The sequence below is a fragment of the Aedes albopictus genome, chromosome 2 (genome assembly GCF_035046485.1).
Source record: "Aedes albopictus strain Foshan chromosome 2, AalbF5, whole genome shotgun sequence".
In the NCBI taxonomy this organism is placed as follows: domain Eukaryota; kingdom Metazoa; phylum Arthropoda; class Insecta; order Diptera; family Culicidae; genus Aedes; species Aedes albopictus.
In genome coordinates this window covers 110,620,762-110,640,519 of record NC_085137.1, presented here as the reverse complement: position 1 = coordinate 110,640,519, position 19,758 = coordinate 110,620,762, and positions in this window count along the sequence as shown.

Genomic DNA, 19,758 nt, shown 5'->3' with positions numbered 1-19,758 from the left:
ATGGACCATGCTCGAGGAGGACCTGCAAGCACTCGGAGTTTTCGAGCGACGCGTGCTAAGAACGATCTTCGGCGGTGTGCATGAGAACGGTGTGTGGCGGAGAAGAATGAACCACGAGCTCGCTGCACTTTACGGCGAACCCAGCATCCAGAAGGTGGCCAAAGCCGGAAGGATACGTTGGGCAGGGCATGTTGCAAGAATGCCGGACAACAACCCTGCAAAGCTGGTGTTTGCAACGGATCCGGTTGGCACAAGAAGGCGTGGAGCGCAGAGCGCACGATGGGCGGACCAGGTGGAGCGTGACTTGGTGAGCATTGGGCGCGACCGAGGATGGAGAGCGGCAGCCACGAACCGAGTATTGTGGCGTACTTTTGTTGATTATGTCTTGTCTTAATGATGTTGAACAAATAAATGTTTGTATGTATGTAGAATCTTTAAGATTTCAATGCCAGTTGACTAAAGCCACCAAATTAGCTATGCATCAGGTGTTTGAGTTGTCAACTGTATCCGGAAATGGCTTATTACAACACTCCATTCTAATCCTTGTTAACTTTTTTTTTCGTCTTCTTCACTTACATGTTACATTTCGTTGGTATACCACAACTTTGCTGCAGCTCTGTTTTACCTTGTATGCAAAAGCAAAAAAAAGCATCTTTCTAAGAACAAAGAACGGAAGCGTGTTTCAGTAGCCCACCCAACCGGGACAGAAAGAAAGCAGGGGAAGGAAAATTAATTCGAGAAAATGCAAAATAGTGAGCACAATATTCCTGCTACCTACATGCATGGTTACACCGAGCGACTTCAAATGCATACAAAATATGGTAATGCTTTTCCCCTTGTTGCACCCGCCCGAGAGGACAACAAGACATTACCATCAGGTACCTTGTATGGGCGAGAGTGTATGTGGATGTATGTGTGTATGTGCTCCCGACATTTCCTTGCGGATGGGAACATTTTCTCGGAAATAAAAGTAAATGGTAATCATTACTGTTCTCTCGGTAAAGCTCCTCGGATGCCCACAGGGAAGAACACATCAAGGTTATTTTCTCCGAGGATCTTAATGATAATGGCTCGCCGTTGCGGTGTATACAGAGGTGGGCTTCCTGGGTATAAGAACAGGTGGATTTGTGTCTTGAATAAAGTATGGTCACTGATGTCACAGACTGGGGTTACGAATGGTACATGCAAGAAGAGATTTTTGAAAGAAAAGTGAGCGAAATCTAAGGGATTTAAAATAGCATAATCTATTGGATTCATAATAAGATGGAAGAATTAACTATTTAAACCATTTTGAAATTAATTGAAACGATATTTTTGGTCAGATGTAATGTTGGTGGCACGACTGATGTTGTTACTTGTAGACATTTTTCGACATTAAAGTCAAAAAGGCCTTCCGTTGACTGTTTCTAATCTTCGCCGACGTTTCGATCTTCGTTTAGGTTTTATTCAGGGCCTAAAATTTATTGATTTTTTATTTGAGGGACATTTCAAAAGATGCTGTTACTTTTAAGATTGTCCCGAAAAGTATGGTTAACATCTTTTCATTTTATAAACTAGTAACCCTGGCATTAAACCTTTTTATCGTAAGCACTATGTAGGGTCACGCGTCACGGTGCCATTGATAACCCTTTACTCTCAAATTTATCCTATTCGAATACAATGTGATAAAGACACCTATTGATTCCGTTCTTCTAATTAACATGTATGCTCACTTTTCACAAAAAAAAAAATACAATGATAAGAAATACAACAAATCGCGTTTCAATTTTTTGTTTTAAGTTGGATGAAATTGGGAACACCCTGATGAACAGATGCACAATGGGAAAAAATATGTATAAAACGCGAATAAATTCAATATCTCTGACACCCTCCTTATCTAAAACTATAGAGATTCTTGCAGTTTGTGTCAAAAATGCATTCGAATGAATCCACTCAAAAATGCATTCGAATCCATCCACAGAGATATTGAAATTATTCGCGTTTTATACATATTTTTACCCACTGTGAGATGGAAGAGATGGAACAGTCCACCTACATATTTTTTTAACATAACAAGTAATGCGAGAAACAGTATCCACCACTTATGGAAAAACAATTTCTCTACAACATGCGAAAATTACTACACAAACATCTGCCACATACCTTGCAAATTACCGTATATTCTGAATCTTTTATTTCGAAACCCATTATCCACCTCATCCCTACCCAGAGCCGAATTTAAATTAATCTGCGCACCTACACGGAAAACATGTTCGGCAACATAATAATATCTCCCTCAGGGTGTGGTCCTACATGTAGGTAGTGAGTGTATCGATGACTACAACACGGTACGGCGCGGTCGGTGGCGTGGAAGGCGTCGACAACGACGAATACGATGAACAAGTTCCGCATAACAAGGTATACACATACAGGGTGCGGCAGGAAAAAATGCGAAAAGTTCAAGGCACTATTACACGCTAAATATTGGATATATATGACTATTTTTTCATGACAGTGTATCAGTCAATGTCTATATTCTAGCTGTCCAAAATAAAAATGAACATATTTGAAGTTTAACATGTGATAATGTAAGCCTAATAAGCGGGTATCAATAAACTGCGCGCCCAATGGTCATTAAACAAATTAACTATAAAAGTAAAAAAATAAGCTTAAATTGGATGAACAACCAGACCGCACTGATCCAGAGACATGTAGTTTCACATACTAGATAAAATAAGTACATATATTTGATGATATTGTAGAGAAAATTAAAAATTTTGTTTTATCAGATACGAAATTTAGCGAGCTGTGTGCTTTTCTGCGGTTTGAAAATTTTGATTGTCTTCAGATTCAGGCACCGCCCTGAAAAGGTTAGTGACCAAAATGGGAAAATTTTTATTTAACTTTTCAGAAAACTAGCCTGTTAGAGATCATGGAACGTTGAAACATAGATTGGTTAACGTCAAATGGACGAAAATGAGGTTTGAAGTTGAAAAACACTTTCGCATTTTTTCCTGCCGCATACTGTACGCCCCTGGAGCAGTCGAAAATTTCAGCAGAGGCGCACTAACCGCCTCCACAGCAGGCACAACTTTCGACAACGCTTTCGGATGGATCTTAGCTAGAGTGGAAGTAGAGTGAAACGCTCCTTGCAAAGAAATTAGCTGGAGAAAGGTCGTTAAAATATGCCACCATGTTCATCTTCGTATGACGTTCCAAGATAGTGTAACGTTTTGACGTTTTTATTCTGTTTAAGTAAAATAAAGTTTGAATTCAATTAGATTAAATTGATATATTTTTTGAATTTTTGAATTTTTTGAATTTTTTTATTTTGATTTTAGAATTTGTTTTTTTTTTTTATTATTAATTATTAGTTTTCATGATTATTTTAGTTAATTTGTAGCTTTTGACGTTTTTATCTTTTCAAGTAAAATCTTAATTGAATTGGATTCGTTGATTTGCCTTAGAGTTTGAACCGTTTCATTTAGTATAGATTATCCGTTTCATATATGGTTTGTGTCTAGGCTAAGCTAATGACGATTCATGTTGTATCTTATAGGACTTTTTCGATGGCGTTAAATAGTTTTTACGCCATGTGCGATTTAAATTTGGCGCACTTGTATATAATAGTTTGTAGATTCAATAGACGACTGCTTCAATAGCAGGAAATTTACTTGACAAGAGATTTCGACTGACTCCATCACTTTGAGTTAGAGTCGGCTGGTGAACAGAAGTGAGCTTCGGCGACCTTCTGCCACTTTTTAGTTTTGTAAAGGTGTGTTGTTAGAAATGTAGTTCAGTAAATTAGTGTTTTTGAGGTGAATTTGTTTTAATGTTCTTTGTTTTTCGTTAAATAGTTTGAAATTGTGGATTTTGCCGCCAGGGGCAGACACTCTGTTCCCTGTGCGCTTATTTGTTGTTTTAAAGGTAAATATAAAAGTGCATTCGTTTAGTGTATATTGTTTTAATTTGTGTTCCCTCTTTGGACCTCAGCGTCCAAAGACGCTTTTTATTTTGGGCTTTAAGCCATTTCCGCTGCTCCTCGCCCGCCAAAACTGGCAGCCAAACGGAGCAGGGATCATATCCGCCGACGCTCCCCCTCCGAACCTTTAATCCGGCGAACATTAAGGACAGCAAACCTACGTCGACGATTGGCCACGATACGGCACCGACAACGAAGAAAACCTGCGCAGGTACGTCATTCATGGCCATGATTATACACACACCACGCACACACTCACACACACACACACTCACACACACACACACACACACACACACACACACACACACACACACACACACACACACACACACACACACACACACACACACACACACACACACACACACACACACACACACACACACACACACACACACACACACACACACACACACACACACACACACACTTGACGAGCATTGTGAAAAATAAGAGTTTTTAGTTGAGCTAGCGGCCGTTCGAAGAAGCCCTTGAGAGTAGAGTCATCAAATTAGTCGGGCAAACCCAAAAATGAACCGGTGGTCTCTTGTTCGCAAGAGTGGCGCAAAAGCCATCGCGTTTTAAGATTCTCTCGTGCTAATTCGGCGAACGGTTACAATAGGTCCTACATACATCTTGTGTGTTTGAATGAAATTCATGCTCGCGTAGCCTCATGCAACTATGTGCTGTAAAGCAGTAAGTTTAATTTAAGTCTTATTTGAGAATCTCCAAGGACTTCCTTGAGAATAGGACAACTGATCTACAAGCGTAATCAGCCTGAAGCGTATTGAATCCTTTCTGAAACCACCTGAAACGTTTAGAAAACACATTAAAACGTTTTTGAAATCCCTCCATAACTCAACTGAGATTAGTGACCCAAAATGTATTTTCAGAAACTGGCCCCTTGTTACCCCTTCAAAAGCCCCGAAAACGCCTCTGTAACGCTCCCGGAACTCCCTAATATTTTTGACACCTAACTGTATCGCCGATGGTGTTGAGGTTGTTAATCGATGAATTATCGTTGTCGTCGATAACGATAATTGCGTTCAACGTTATCGCTCACTGCGATGACGATACATTATCGCAAGATTTATCGGCCCTCGATAAATTAACGCAAGCTAACTGCAGTTAACTTACGGGAGTTTCAATCATAGCAACCTTGGGTGAAAATCTTTGACAGCAACATACAGAGCTCCAATGATTCGGAAGTTACAGTTGTGTTTTCCATCGCAGATGATGAACCTTCGGAAATTATCATTGGGATTACCTTCAGGGATTCTACATAAGGAGTATTTCGACAGAGATTCTATCGGGAAATTCGAAATAATGGATTCAATCGGGAATTCTTTTCCATTGCATTGGGAGTTCTGTCGGTGCCAGATATTCTATCGAATAAATAGTTCTCCAGGAACTCTATTGTCACTGTATTACTACGGAAATCCCTCCAAGAATTCCTTTAATATTTCGCCAGGGATTCCATCGTGTAATTTATTAGGTAAACAAGGGCTTTCATCAGGAATTCTACCAGAGAACTCCTCGCCTTTCCAACGGGATTTCACCATAGAAGTCTGGAATTTCTTCCCAGATTCTATCGGGAATGCCTACAGGGACGTTGTCGACTGAACAACAAGGCGAAAATATAGATTTTTTTCGGGATGTATCGTTGATGCATAGCTAATTGTTATGATTAATAATATCCCACACTTTGGTCATGCACAAGCCGCAGGAAAATTTCAGACTGTTTTTTTTTATGTTTTTTTTTTTACTCAGCTGAAGTTACGATAACGATAACGATAATTCAACGCATTATTTATCGTTAACGACGAATTATCGAATCACTGTTAACGAAGTCAAAGTTGGCGTTAACTTATCGGCGATAATTTATCGATTAACAACCTTGAGTGTTGACGTCTGAAGATTTTATCGTTATCGACGATCAACATTAACAGATGATAGCATTATCGGCGATAACTATTATTTATTGATTAACAACCTTGTACAAAACCCTTGTAACCCCTCTGAAACGCTCTGATACTTTCTGAAATACCACTGTAACGCTTCTGAGACCGTCAGAATAAAAACTCATCTGAAACATCCTGAAATGCTATCGGAAGCCCATTGACAAACCCTAGGACTCCATGTAACGCACCTGAGACCCTGCGTAACTCTCTAAAACGCCCCTGCTTATGGAACCCCCTGGAAATCCACAAAAACTTCTTGAAGTACCTCCGAAAACCGCTCTCGGTCTCCTTTTAATGCACAAGAGACCGTTTCAGAGGGTCGAAAACGCCTCTGAAGTCAGCTGAAATCCTCTGAAACTTTTTGAAATGCCACCGAAAACCCCTGAACGATATTCGGACCCACGTAACGCACATGAGACCCTCCTAAGCCGGCGGAGACGCCCCTCTGAAGTCCTCTGAAAGTCCTATGAAACATACCGAAAACGCCACGGTAACGCCTTTGGAACCCTCTGAAAATCTACTGCGGGGCACCCGAAACCGGTTTCGGAACACTACCGATAACATCGAATGTGTACTGAGATCATTTCGTTGTTAATCTTCAGCAGGTTAAAGAAAAAACTGTGGTTTGATGTGTCGCATGCATGTCTTTGGTTCACTTTTTCATCTGACGTTTTCCAGCGGGACCTGGAACAGGTTTCGGAATACTATCGGTCTGAGCAAATTTTCTTGGCAACTGTTCGTCTATAGTTAACGATAAAACCGCGATTTGAAGTGACCATTATCAAGTGAGCGGAACAACCGTAATTTGAAAGGTTCAGATCACTTTTACACTTACAACTTCCGACGGGACACCCGGAACCGGTTCCGTGTTCCGATATCGTGGGACACCTGTCTGGAACACTAGGGCCGGATCTAAGGGGGCTGAGGGGGGGGGGGCATGATCCTGGTATATTAGTAAAGGGACTGCCAGTGAAACTTTGAAAGTAATGCCGTAGATATTTTCAAAAATAAAAACTTTAACCAATTTCGAGAAATTTCCAGAAATTCGCGGTTAAGTTGCCGAACCAAATTTCGAAAGAATTGCCGAAATAGTTTTCAAATAAAATGTCCAAGAAAACCCCAACAATAATCCTATAGGAACTTTTGGATCAAATGCAATAAAAATGGCTAGAAGGAATTCCACAGGCTTTTCCAAAAAACTCCGCCAAAGGTTACATGAAAAAAAAAACAACAAGAAAATGTAAATGGAATTTCCAAAGAAATTTCCGTAAAAAAACTCTGATGAAGTTGGCAAAGCCATTGCTGAAGCATTGCCGAGAACTGATTAAAGAAGTTTCCAAAGGAATTGCCCAACAATTTCTCAAAGGAATTGCCGTATGAATTTTCAATGAAACTTATAACTTGCAACCAAAGGAATTGCGAACACACACTTAGCTCATACAATGTTTGAATGAATTGTCAAAGAATTTCTTTAAAAATTATGAAGGATGAATTCAGAAAAAATATATATTAATTCCCAAACCAATTTCCGATGACAATTTTCAAAGTATCTGCCGAAGGAGTTTCCAAATAAATTTTCAAAGATATTCCATAACGAATTCCTGCACGTATTTCCAAAGTAGTTTTCAGTTTTACTGAAAAAGTTCCAAAAGAAGTTTCCGAATAAAAATACTAATAAAAAAATGCAAGAAGTTTTCCAGGAAATGTTATTGGAATTCTTTCAATAAATTCTTTAGGTATTCTTCCAAGGTTTTCATCTATTAATGCCATAAAGAATTAGCGATAACACCATTTTCATCCGGATTTTCTTCACGCTTTTTTCTAACGATTTCATCAAACATTTGTTCCAAATGAGGAGCTCCAAGAACTTTTCTTAGATATCTTTTACGATTCATCTAGGAATCACTTCAAGGACTTCTTTACAAATTCCTAAAAGATTTGATTTGAAAGTTGCTACAGCGATTGCTTCGGGAACTCCTCCAAGTGTTTCTGAAGCAATTTCCTCAGTAACAATTGATAAAGACTTTTTTTAAGATTTCAAGAAACGATTCCTTTGGGGCTACCCCACATGATCCCTTGAGGAAATTTCCCAGAGGAATCCTTTAAGAATTCCTTCAAGATTTGTTTTCAGAAATTTCTGCAAGGTTCTTTTGAAAACGCCTCAAACTGTTTTTCTTGAATTCCTTTCAAGGATTTCTTACGAAGCATTGTTCAAGCATTTCAAAGATTTCTTCAGAAATTCTTCCAATAATTGCGGTATGAAATCGTCCATACATTCCTTAGGCATTTTTTTCAATTCCTCTTTCACAGTTCGTACATGAATCCTTTAAGAAATTCCAGTAAAGACTTAATCTTTTTCTCCAAGGATTTTGTCAAGCTACGTTACAATGATTTTTTCAGAGATTTCTCAAAGTTTTCCTTCAGATAATCCTACAAGGGTGAACACATTCATCCCCAAAGGATTTCTGCACAAATTCATTCAAGGGGTGTAAAGGAAATCCCCCCAAGGCTTCCAGCAGAAATTTCTCCACGGAAATCTATAAGAATTCTTTTTTTCTTGATTTGCATCAACGAAATTCTTAGGGGTTTATGCCATTGATTTCCTTCAAAACAATATAGGCATTTCATAATTAATTCTTCCAAAAGTCCCTTTGCTTTCAAAATTTCCTCAGGAATCCTGTACGTAATTCCTCATAGTACTTTTACTACTACTTCATACCCAATAATTCTTTCTGAATACATCTTAGAGCTTATCTAGAAGATTCTTCGAGGATTCCTTTAAAATTTCCTCCAAAAATTTCTGCAAGCATTTCTACAAGGTTTCTTTCGGGAATTCCTCCGAAATTCCTTTAGAAAATCTCTCAAGGATCCAATCAGGAGCCATCTGATCAAGCTCTGATCTCTGAAATTCATCATTGATATTTTCATGAGGAACTCCTGCAAGATTCCTTCTTGGAGAAATCTCTAAAAGAATCCTTGGAGAAATTCCTTAAGATTCATCTGAAGGTTTCGTTAAAGGAGTTCATGACATAATCCTTGAACGACTTTATAAAGGGATCCAAAGAGGTATTTCTGAAGGATTGCTTGAAGGAATTGCAAAGGATGCAAATTCTTAGTGGAGTTCAAAGGAACTTAACACGATTTTCTTTTTACTTAACTATATTTTGTCCAGGGGCTTTTTCACAATGCTCATAAGTTTTACTTCCAAATCTGTAATGAATTTCGCAAAATCCAATTTTGATTTCTAACACATTTTTCTTGTAATTTTGGGGCCATATATGTGCCTCAATCCAGAAAACTCTTGATAATCACGAAGGGGCCCCCACATACCTATCAGCAGTTCTGCAAAGTGTTGAACTTATAGGAAACTTTCGCTATTCAAAGAACTTTATTCAAACTAGTGTAAAAACCTTCCTTGACTTGGAGGCCCCATGAATTCGGGGGCCCGCACAATGGTCGGAAAAAGATAAAGTTCGGCCAAAACTCTTTTTATGTGTTTAATCGAAGTTATAGGTTGCCTAGATATGGTATAAAGTGTTTTTAGTGTTTAAAAAGGGGTATTCAAAAATTACGTAATTTCAATAATTTCAAAAACGGTGAAAATCAGTAAACCCCATATTTTTTGCGTTTTTTGTTAGAAAATCAATTTGAATTTAAATAAATGATCATCTTTCGATCAAATCCAATCAAGTTTGTTCAAAACGTGTGAAAAATGTGGAAAGATAAATTTTATTTCAGTAAAAAATGGAAAAATAACGTAAAATATATGAAAAAACATGACTTTTTTAAATAGCTCTAATTTGAAAAACTGCAAATTTCTGCAAAATATTTAAACGTTTTTGGGCAACTCTAAGCATGATTTTTAAGATGTACTATTCGAAATTGCGGCGACACGTGACGACACGAACCGTTTTTTAACTTAAAAATTCCCAAAATTTCTAAGGTACAATATATGAAAATTTGAAAAGTTTTGTGACATAATAATTTTGCACCATACGTGCATTCAAACAGTCCAATAACAAGCTTTCATACGCTGGATAACTTAAAACATATGTTCCATTCTCAAAATATTATTATTTTACTTTTTTCGAATAATTCATTTTTCAATTTTATGACTTAGGCCACTTTGGCAGTGAAAATGTCATTGAAATACAAAAGCTGGTATTCTTTCAATTAAGAATCATAAAAGTACAGTACATTAACTTTGTTATAAGGTGAAATATAGTTTAAAATTATCAATTTCGTTTTTTGAGAGTTTTGGCCGCCCCTTTGTATGGAGCCCGACCAATGTGACCCGGTGCGGCCGCACCCATCGCACCCCCCCTTACTACGCCACTGCGAAGTGTCCGAATAATCTAAAAAAGTTATCGTTAACGAATCCAAATTTTGAAGCCTGAAGATAAAAAATAAATAAAAGAAGCAGAATCAACAGAAAAATTTAGGAAAATTCAAAATGACTTGTTTCGTATTGCACGAAGAATCAGTTAAAATTCACGTTCCTTTTACTAACAAACTCACACAATTGAAGCAAATACTAAAGTTTAAGTAGAAAAGGAACATTTAAATCATACGGCGCATTTTATATCACATTCCCCCGAGCCGTTCGACGATGCCTAATGGGTTTCAGAATGAAGCCCTTTGAAGTTGAATTTAATTAAAAACTTCGTATTCCTCTTTTCGGAGCTGTGGAATATTCGAGAGGAAAGGGTGATAGCCCTGCAGATATGCTTTCCGAAATATCCGATTCTAAATTGATCGGAGTATGAATAGAATTGGCATGGTTCCTTTAATTGGTGATGCCGCCTAATTTGTTCTTCGATTGAAATTCAATCTGATTCGTTGAATGAATTCACGTTCATCATTACGCGAATCTTATCCTGGATGTTTCAAAACGTTTTACTTCTTACTGTGGATCAAATTATTTCCACAGAATCCAACTAGCAACCAGCAATAACAATTTCTGGATTTATGATTGTTGGATCTATAGTATTCTATTACATGTCATTTATCCAACATGGAATAGATAGAAATTTATTATAAACATATTGAAGTTCCTCAACATTCAATAATCCAACATCGTATCTACTAAGCATCATATCAGAAATTGGCGGCCAAACCTGAGAACTCTTCTTCATTTTTTTCAACCCAAATAATGCCTCACTCCTCGGTAAAGCTCGTTACAATTTTCGATTTTCCATTAAAAGGCAATTTGATGTTTGCACGCGTCGCGTCGCCAAGTGATAATATCTTCCCGGGAGGGAAATCGTTTTTTGATGTTACCTACTGCCAAGAGATTGAGATGTTTCAGACAAAAGGTTATTACCGGAAACAAAATGGAATTGGCGCGTGAAAATGGGTTGCGGGATGAAATGAAATTTTTTGGGCCTTTGTGACCGTGGTAATTGCCTTTGCTAATGGCAACGATGGAAAGTCGAGATTTGTTACGATACTGAAATAGTAGGGAAGTGTATATGCCACAAAAGTTCAGCGTATTGGACGCAGTGGCCTAATTTACACAATAGGGGAGGAAAAAAAGTAGTGGCAGTAGCGGAGAAATCAAATTTTGGGCACTTTTCTAGTAAGGTGGGGCAAAAGTTCGACCTTAGTTGAAAATTAAACCTATTTCAAAAAATCGAAGCAGATAAAAATAAATAAATACCGTGTGGTGATTCTACTATTTATGAGTTGAAATTTTGCTGAACAAAGTTACGCCAAATGTCTTTTCAATTTTGAGTTACAACACTTTTTGTATGTGTGTGTTTTATTCGAACTCTTGCCCCACCACTGGGGCAAAAGTTCGAATCTAGTGTTTGTGAAATTTAGCTAACCGTAGCACACTATTTTGATACTTTTGCAAAATGAATACCTGAAACCACTTAATATTTGATGTTACAACTGGAATACACTTTAAAATTGGATTTGTATTTTACCCAAATCAGGGTTAAATTTACTACACCAAAAATTAGTAGTTTTCCGCCAAATTCAGATAAAACAACTTTTTTTTTCAACTTTAATCGAATTTTCTCACTAATTCCTTTTAGAGATAATATGTTCATTTTGCAGAATTTTAGGTTTATACCTAAAGTTGCCACATGACTCGAACTTTTGCCCCACAATTCGAACTTTTGCCCCACTATGTGTAAAATACGATTTCCAAATCTTTTTTGCAAAAAGTTATACATGCTAGATCATCTTCAAAATATACCTAGTTACGCCCCAAAATCAAATATCGAATTCGATTTCATTAAAATTTCATTCCATGCGTTGGAAGGGCCATCGCATGTTACAATTTTTTGATCAAAAACCACCATTTTGTCATAACTTCTCGAAATATTGATCAATTTGCATAATTTTTGGAGTGAAAGACTCTTTTTCAAAAAGGGTTCGAACAACCTTGACACTCGAAAGAAATAATTTGAATTGAGCTCAAAAACTTCAAAAGAAACTCCTGCCCCACTCGAACTTTTGCCCCACTTTACTCTATAATTCAGTCAATTTTGCACCAAGTGACACATTTTTTGGAACGCGATGAGATACGTATAGTATCAAAACGTGTACAAAATTTTAAGCCAATTGGTTTGGAATTGAATTGGTTATAGCGAAGTGCCTAAAAAACCGGCCAAGTGGCTCGCTATTCCCGAATAAAGAGAAAGCTGTTGGCGAATGCTTTAACCTTCCTAGTGCATTATGTTAGGAATGGCTCACTGACGTAGTGCACGATTTGGATCAAAAATGACCCCAATGGACAAGGAAGGTTAACTGGTCTTTGGGTTTTCCAATGATTACAAAACCCTCGTTATATCAATTTTCGTCAAGCATTTCTGATCACCACCACAACATAAAAGTCTTACCCACCATATTTTAGGTTTACGATTTCAACCAGCTATAAAATGCATTGCATTGAGCATTTCTGCCTAGTAACAAACTGACTGCTCGTCAATATAGAAGATTGCAGCTGAAGGAGAAAAAAAAAAGAAAAACATTTCTAGTTAAAGCTTGATTGTGATATAAGGCCCTCGTTAGAATGATTGAATGCCGAAAGCTCGCTAATAATTGTCAGGCAACTGAACCGAAGACTAGACAAAGGAGATTTATCAAGAACGTAGATCAATTTCATGCATTCGACTACGACGCCTCGATTTTTCGAGAAACGAGGATGCTCACTGATTTCTTAGCTACGGGCTACTCTAGCACTGATAGCATTGCACTGCAAAAAATGGTTTAAAAATTTTCAGGGTGCGCTAGGAAAAAATGCAGAAATTGCAAGGCACTTTTACTGGGTTCATTTGTGAAGCATGTGGCTAACTATTTACAGGGGATAGACAAAATGATCGGGACAGGCAAAATTTTTATTTTTCAAAAAATGTCCAATTAGTTGTAATTTTTCGAAAGTGCATCAAATATTCTCAAATTTTCACTGTAAGTTGATCAACTAGTTGTGTATCAGTGGACAAAATTTGGAAAATATTGGACTATTTTGCACGAAGTTATAAGCATTTTAAAAAAGGTAGAATTATCCGATAGCCAACTTTGAGCTGTTATATCTCCGGATTTAATGAACCGAATGTAACGAAATTTTGTCCATTTATGGCATATATAATGGGCTCTGAAAAACGTTTGACTCAACTTGAAATTATTTATAAGAGAAAAAGTTATAACGATTGCATTAATTTTATGAATTTTTAGTAAATTGGTCTGTTTTTAATATGCATCCCATTACTTTTTCAATAAATTGCCGCCTATGTTGTTACTTTCTTTCAAAACATATCTGTATTCAAGACAATTGGAGGGAATTTAAATTATCTTTAATTCGCATCTTGAATTTTGAAACGATGTTGAACTTTAAGAAAATTTGGCGTTTTATTGGAAAATAATATAATCGTTATAATTTTCTTCCTTGTTAAGAATTTTAAGTTGAGTTAAAAGTTTTTCAAAGCTCCTTATATAAGTCATAAATGAGTAAAATTTCATTACATTCGGTTCATTGAATCCGGAGATATAACAGCTCAAAGTTGGCTATCGGATAATTACACCTTTTTCTAGAATCTTTATAACTTTATGCTGAATAGTCCAATATTTTCCAAATTTTGTCCACTGATACACAACTAGTTGATCAACTTACAGTGAAAATTTGATAAAATTTTAATTAAAAACTTTTTTAAAAAGGGAAAATTTTGCCTCTCCCGAACATTTTGTCCATCCCCTGTATAACAGTGTATATTTTGACACGCAACTACAAATGGGCTGAACTTTACATATACACAATACATATCGTTTCTGATCACAGGTTTGTGCAAAAGTGATTGGAGCATGCCATACGATCCGTTTGTAGTTCTAGTAATAAATATGTTGATATAAGTACTCAAATGTGAACTATTGCCCCATACTGGGGGCAAAAGCTCGCATTGCACAGTGGTTCCATTTGTTCAGGGTCGTTCAGCAGTCGTAATTCATTTTCTTCGTTTTTTGAAGGGCAAAATTATTATTAATGACCAGGAATAGAATGTAATAACGAAAAAGGATATTCCAGTACGTTTTCATGAACATCACTTGAAAAATACTGACTTTGGACATTTTTATTTATGATAATGAAAATATCATTGAAAAAGCTTAATTTTGCACAAAAATCACTAATCAAATTTGTTTATTCATTATGAAGAGTGGGTCGAATTATATAAGTAGTACAAGTTAAAACATGTATCATACGACAATATCATAATAGTTTCTTGTTAAAAGTATCAATATTAGCATCATAATTGTGATTTAATTAATAGGTTTTATTTCTGCTGTTAAAAAACATTACATAAAACTTAATATTTTTCCTCGCAAATAAGGTACACACTAAGAAATTCTCTATTTTAAAGTAGACGCAATCGAATGATCAGACGTAATAAGTAGTGACATAAAATAAAATGCTACTTATTTTTACGCCACAAATAAACGTGAAATAATTGAAAAAATCTGGGTTTTCAGGCACATTGACCAGATTTTCATGAGTAAAAATTGAAATTAAAACGCTTGATTCATTATTCAATTCCAAACGGCGTAATTTTACATGAACAAAGACAGAAACGTGTTTTGCGCTATGACGAAATGTCAAAGTTGTTTACAACTGCAGCTTTGCGTGTTGCGATTCAGAATACGGTGGAAAATTATTCATTTAGTGACAAAAATGTGATTCCTGTGCATCAAGCAAGTAATGTTATTATTATTATTAGCTTTATTAGGGAGATTTTCAGCCCGATGCTGGTTCATCTCCAAAGCAAGTAATAAATACAACTGTGAATCCAGCTTTGAGACTTCAATACGTCATCCCAGCTGTCGTGAACCGAGGGCCGCTTTAAGGACCATTCACCGGAACAATCTACAAAGTAGAAGTGCAACGCGTATCGCAACCCAGATCCCAACTAGCATGTTTTCTTGCTTCTACAGAGTGTACTGCGTGGATTCATTGTGATCGATACAAAATTTATATAGTGTGTATATGCATTGTAAATAAATGAAATAAAACTTTGAACCAATCTTCATTTTATTTCCGAACGAAAAACTGTGAGGATGCAGGCAATATATTGAATGGATAATGCAATTGAGGTTATGTATGCAAATATTTGGCAGAATGTAATTTTACGCGATTTGGCACTAGAAAGCATCATGTAAAAATAAAATCGTACATAAATTTGTGTCATTTTGCTCGCTGTCATATGTCGGCGTAGAATGACATAAAACTACGAGATTTTTTCGAAGTGTGTTTTTTTCATTGTCGAAATACAGAAAAATCATCACAAATTGAATTGGTTTTAATAACTTCAGCATCAAATAACCAATACTAATAATTTTGAAGCAATAGAACAATAGTGCAATAACAAAATCAACTACTACTTCAATGGCAAAATTTGATTTATTTATTTAACCGTCTTCAATCAAATATTCTGGATTATTTCATAATTCGTACGTAAAAGAAAACTCTCAAACCGAAAATTTAATGTTTTGCAATAGTATCAAAGAAATCAATTTGAATACAAAGATTGAATGTAAATAAATTGATCAAATGTTTAGATTTGGGAAAGAAATATGAATATGTACAGTAAATATTACTCAAAGAACGTAGGTATTTACTTCTTCTCTTCCGGCGCTACAGTTTTAGGTACAGGATGGATTTTGAAGAAATTTTGTCAATATTAGCAGTAAATGCAAAATTTCATATCAAATTTCATATCAAATTTGACAATTACAAAGGTAAGTTTTGACGAGGCCAAATGAGAATGATTATTATTCAATAACTCATTAAGGTATGAATACCTCCAGAACTGCATTTTTTCATAATTTAAAAAAGCATCTGCAAAGTTTGTGTCCAAACAAAATATCCCGCAATTTTTGTAAAAAGCATTGAAATATCTCCTGTAAAAATTTCAGTAATTTTGATACGCATTTCAGACAGTTACAGAAATACAAGTATATATGTATGATTTTGTAGTTATTTTAATACATATTTTTTTATAAAAATAACCGGTAACTTCCAATACACCCTGCAATCTTATATGCACATATTTGCAGCTACAATCTTCACAGATTGATTTTCCTACTCAAATCTGATCATTTGATGGCTGGCGATTGATTAAATGTGGTTAAGAACATGTTTGAAATGTTACATGAATTTTTATTATGTAATATATTCTATGGGTAAAATAAGGTACCTATTAGTCACATCCTTATTGGTCCAAAAACAGCCAGTTACACTTCTTGGTGCTTGGAATTTGACAGAAAAACATCTATTCTGATTCTCTGCGTTCAAAGCCATTTGAAAATCCATTTGGTTTTATTATATGAAGGCGCTGTGTACAACTCGAAAGTCATGCAATTTTTCGACAAATTTTGAGAATGTCAAATTGCATAACAGTACCCACGCTCTCAACCAAAATATGCAACAGAAACTTACATAAAAATGGCTTTTCTGCATTCTTGGGAACATCATTGACTTTATACAATTATACAAACTCATGAATTAGAAAATCAATTTTTCGATTTTTGGCCTATGACGGTACCACTGTGCATTGTCCGGGGCAAATGTTCGCACGTTGTGTAGGATAGTTCATTTGTGTGAAGCTCATTTATTTCTCATGTTTATCCTTTTACTCTGGTCACGAAGTATTTTTGTTGCTATTCATGGCATTATATACCAACTGGAACACGGCCTGATGCTCAGCATTTTATATACAATATATTTTATGAATACTTCCGCAACCATGAACTAGAAGCTCTTCTTTCCATCGTTACTGAAGTTGTCAAAATACAACGTGGGGTAGGAGGATTAGGGGCATAATGGACACCCTAAGCAAATGAGTACGTTAGGCCTGTATATTAGAGAAAAACTTAACATATTATCAATTGCCTTACAACTTTAGCTTGTTTCCTGCGTATTTCAGTCATTTACACCAGGTAGAATGTCTTTATTGTGAAGAAATAATGAATTGTAAACCGTATGTTTTTAAGGGCTGGCAGAACAGGTACGAGGCGAAATGGACACCCCTGCATATGTAATGCTAATTCTTTGATTTTATCGACCAGTTAAGTATTTTGCCTACTAAGATCAATACCAAAGGTATAATACTCAATCTTATACGAGTTTATATAGCATCAAAGTTTATTAAATCGGATAATCGGATTGATTTTTTTTCCAAACTCTCTAAAACGCCTAACTGTATGCAATGCACGTACATCCATTTGTAATTGGGTTGTTTAGTGAATAAAATATTGCTATTTTCTATAGTCTAATCGAAAGAGCTCATTTTTCTGACTATAACGTGATTTTATTGGATTCCAATACCTTTGTTTTGATGGTTTAATTAACAAAACTGTTTTAATTTTCGTGGATAGAATGACAGTTCAATCGATAAAGTGACAGTTCGACCCGATCAAAAAAATTTCCCCATACAAACTTTAAATGCATTTTAAAAATAGTTCCCGGACTCCAAAAATTATAAAATTTTGGATTTCGACTAATTTTTGGGCGGAAAATCGGAGAATCGGAAATAATCCGGATACCCCTAAAGAACCCAATTGCCAGTGTTCATTTCGCCCCGAATTGACTACAACATTAACCTTTGCGTCCCTAACGTATATTGCGCACTCACAATTTGATGTTCCTTTGGCTCTATTTTCTTCAATTTTTACCCGATTTTGATAAAATTTCGACAGAACAACCGTAAATGACTACCAAATAAGACATTTTGGTTGTTTTTTTACAGATCTTATACGGATCAATAAGTTTTTACATCTGAATCATAAAGTATTCGTATCTCCGAATACTTTGAGGTCATTTGGAACTATAGTGGCCTGTTCCGGATTCCGAGGTACCGTAAAACTGGGTAACTTTGACAGATTTTTTGCACGCGGTGAATTTAGCAGTCGAATCATAAACTGCGTATTTTTTTTAACTGTTCATCAACAGTGCAGAATTTGGGAGCGATTGGTTGCATCCCCGTATTCGGCATTGCGATTGATATTTGTATGAAAGTTAGTATGGGAAAAGTTATTTGAAAAAAGGGTATTGAACTCGTCATCCTCAGCATGGTCATGCTGAATACCCACGCCTATACAGGTACGGCCCTAACACCACCTAAAACTTCTTAAAAGCACTTGAATTCCCTTGGAAATTCTCTGAAACTCTGCTGAAACCTCCTGAGCCCCCAGAGCTGTCCATAGACTCCTCTTTGAAACCCTCTTAAACTCTGAAATCCTCCTGCCCGCATCGATTCAAAACCCACCGGATAGGGTCTTAAGAGAGGAGCAGAAGAGGGTGATCTCCCCTTAAGACTCCCTAAGTTCACCAATTTGCCCCTTCCTCTCTGAGATCTTACTTAGACCTCCTTTTGCTGTACTCCTAAAACGCCTCCTGCAAGTTCTTGCTGTAAAGTCACCTTTATCATTAGAATTGCTCATGTGCAATTTTCATGACCAATAGCCTAATGATAGCTAAATAGGTAATATATACATCGTACGGAAAAGTTGATTTGTCAAAGTATTAGATTTTTTTCTCATTTTTTCGTGGATTTATCATTTTCTATCGATGTAGAGTAGACTGGGTCAACAAAGTCGATTTTTTTTTGAACAAAGCTTTTTCGATTCCTTTTAGCATCCAAAACAACTGTGCAAAATTTGGGAACGATTGGTTGCTTCCCCGTATTCCCCATTGTGATTGAAATTTGTATGGAAGTTAGTATGGGAAAACGTTTTTTAAAAGGGTTTTAAAAGGATTTCAGAGATTTTCAAGGATTACTCGGGATTTGAGATTTTGGAAGCGTTTCCAGGCATTTCAAGGATGCTTTAAACATCCTCACGGCGTTCAAAGAGTTTTCAGTGGCATTATAGGGGTTCTCAGGCAAAATAAGAGGCGTTTCAATGGGATTTCAGATTTATTTCAGGAGGACTCATAGACATTTTGGGTGTTTTAGGAGGCATCAGAGTTATTCAGGAATGTTTCGAATGATTTCAGGAGAGCTTTCAAGTGCGATTTTAAGTACTTCAGGGGTGTGATGGGGGTTTAAGGAGGGTTTCTTGAAGTTTTTAGAGTGTGTTTCTGTTTAATGCTCCATAAAACTCTCAAGAAATGAGGAGGATAATTCAGGGGGCCTCAGTGTTTTTCAGGGGCGTTTCAAGTGATCTTCGTGAGGTCTTCATGAGGTCCCAGACAACTTTAGTCTCAGGAAGTCTCAGAGGAGTGCAGGAATTCATTGGAGGTTGCAAAGGGCTTTCAGCTGACGTGAAATTTACCTGAATCAAATCCAATCCAAATCATCAGAAACCCAATTCGTAGAACAAAACGAAAGTAGAAAC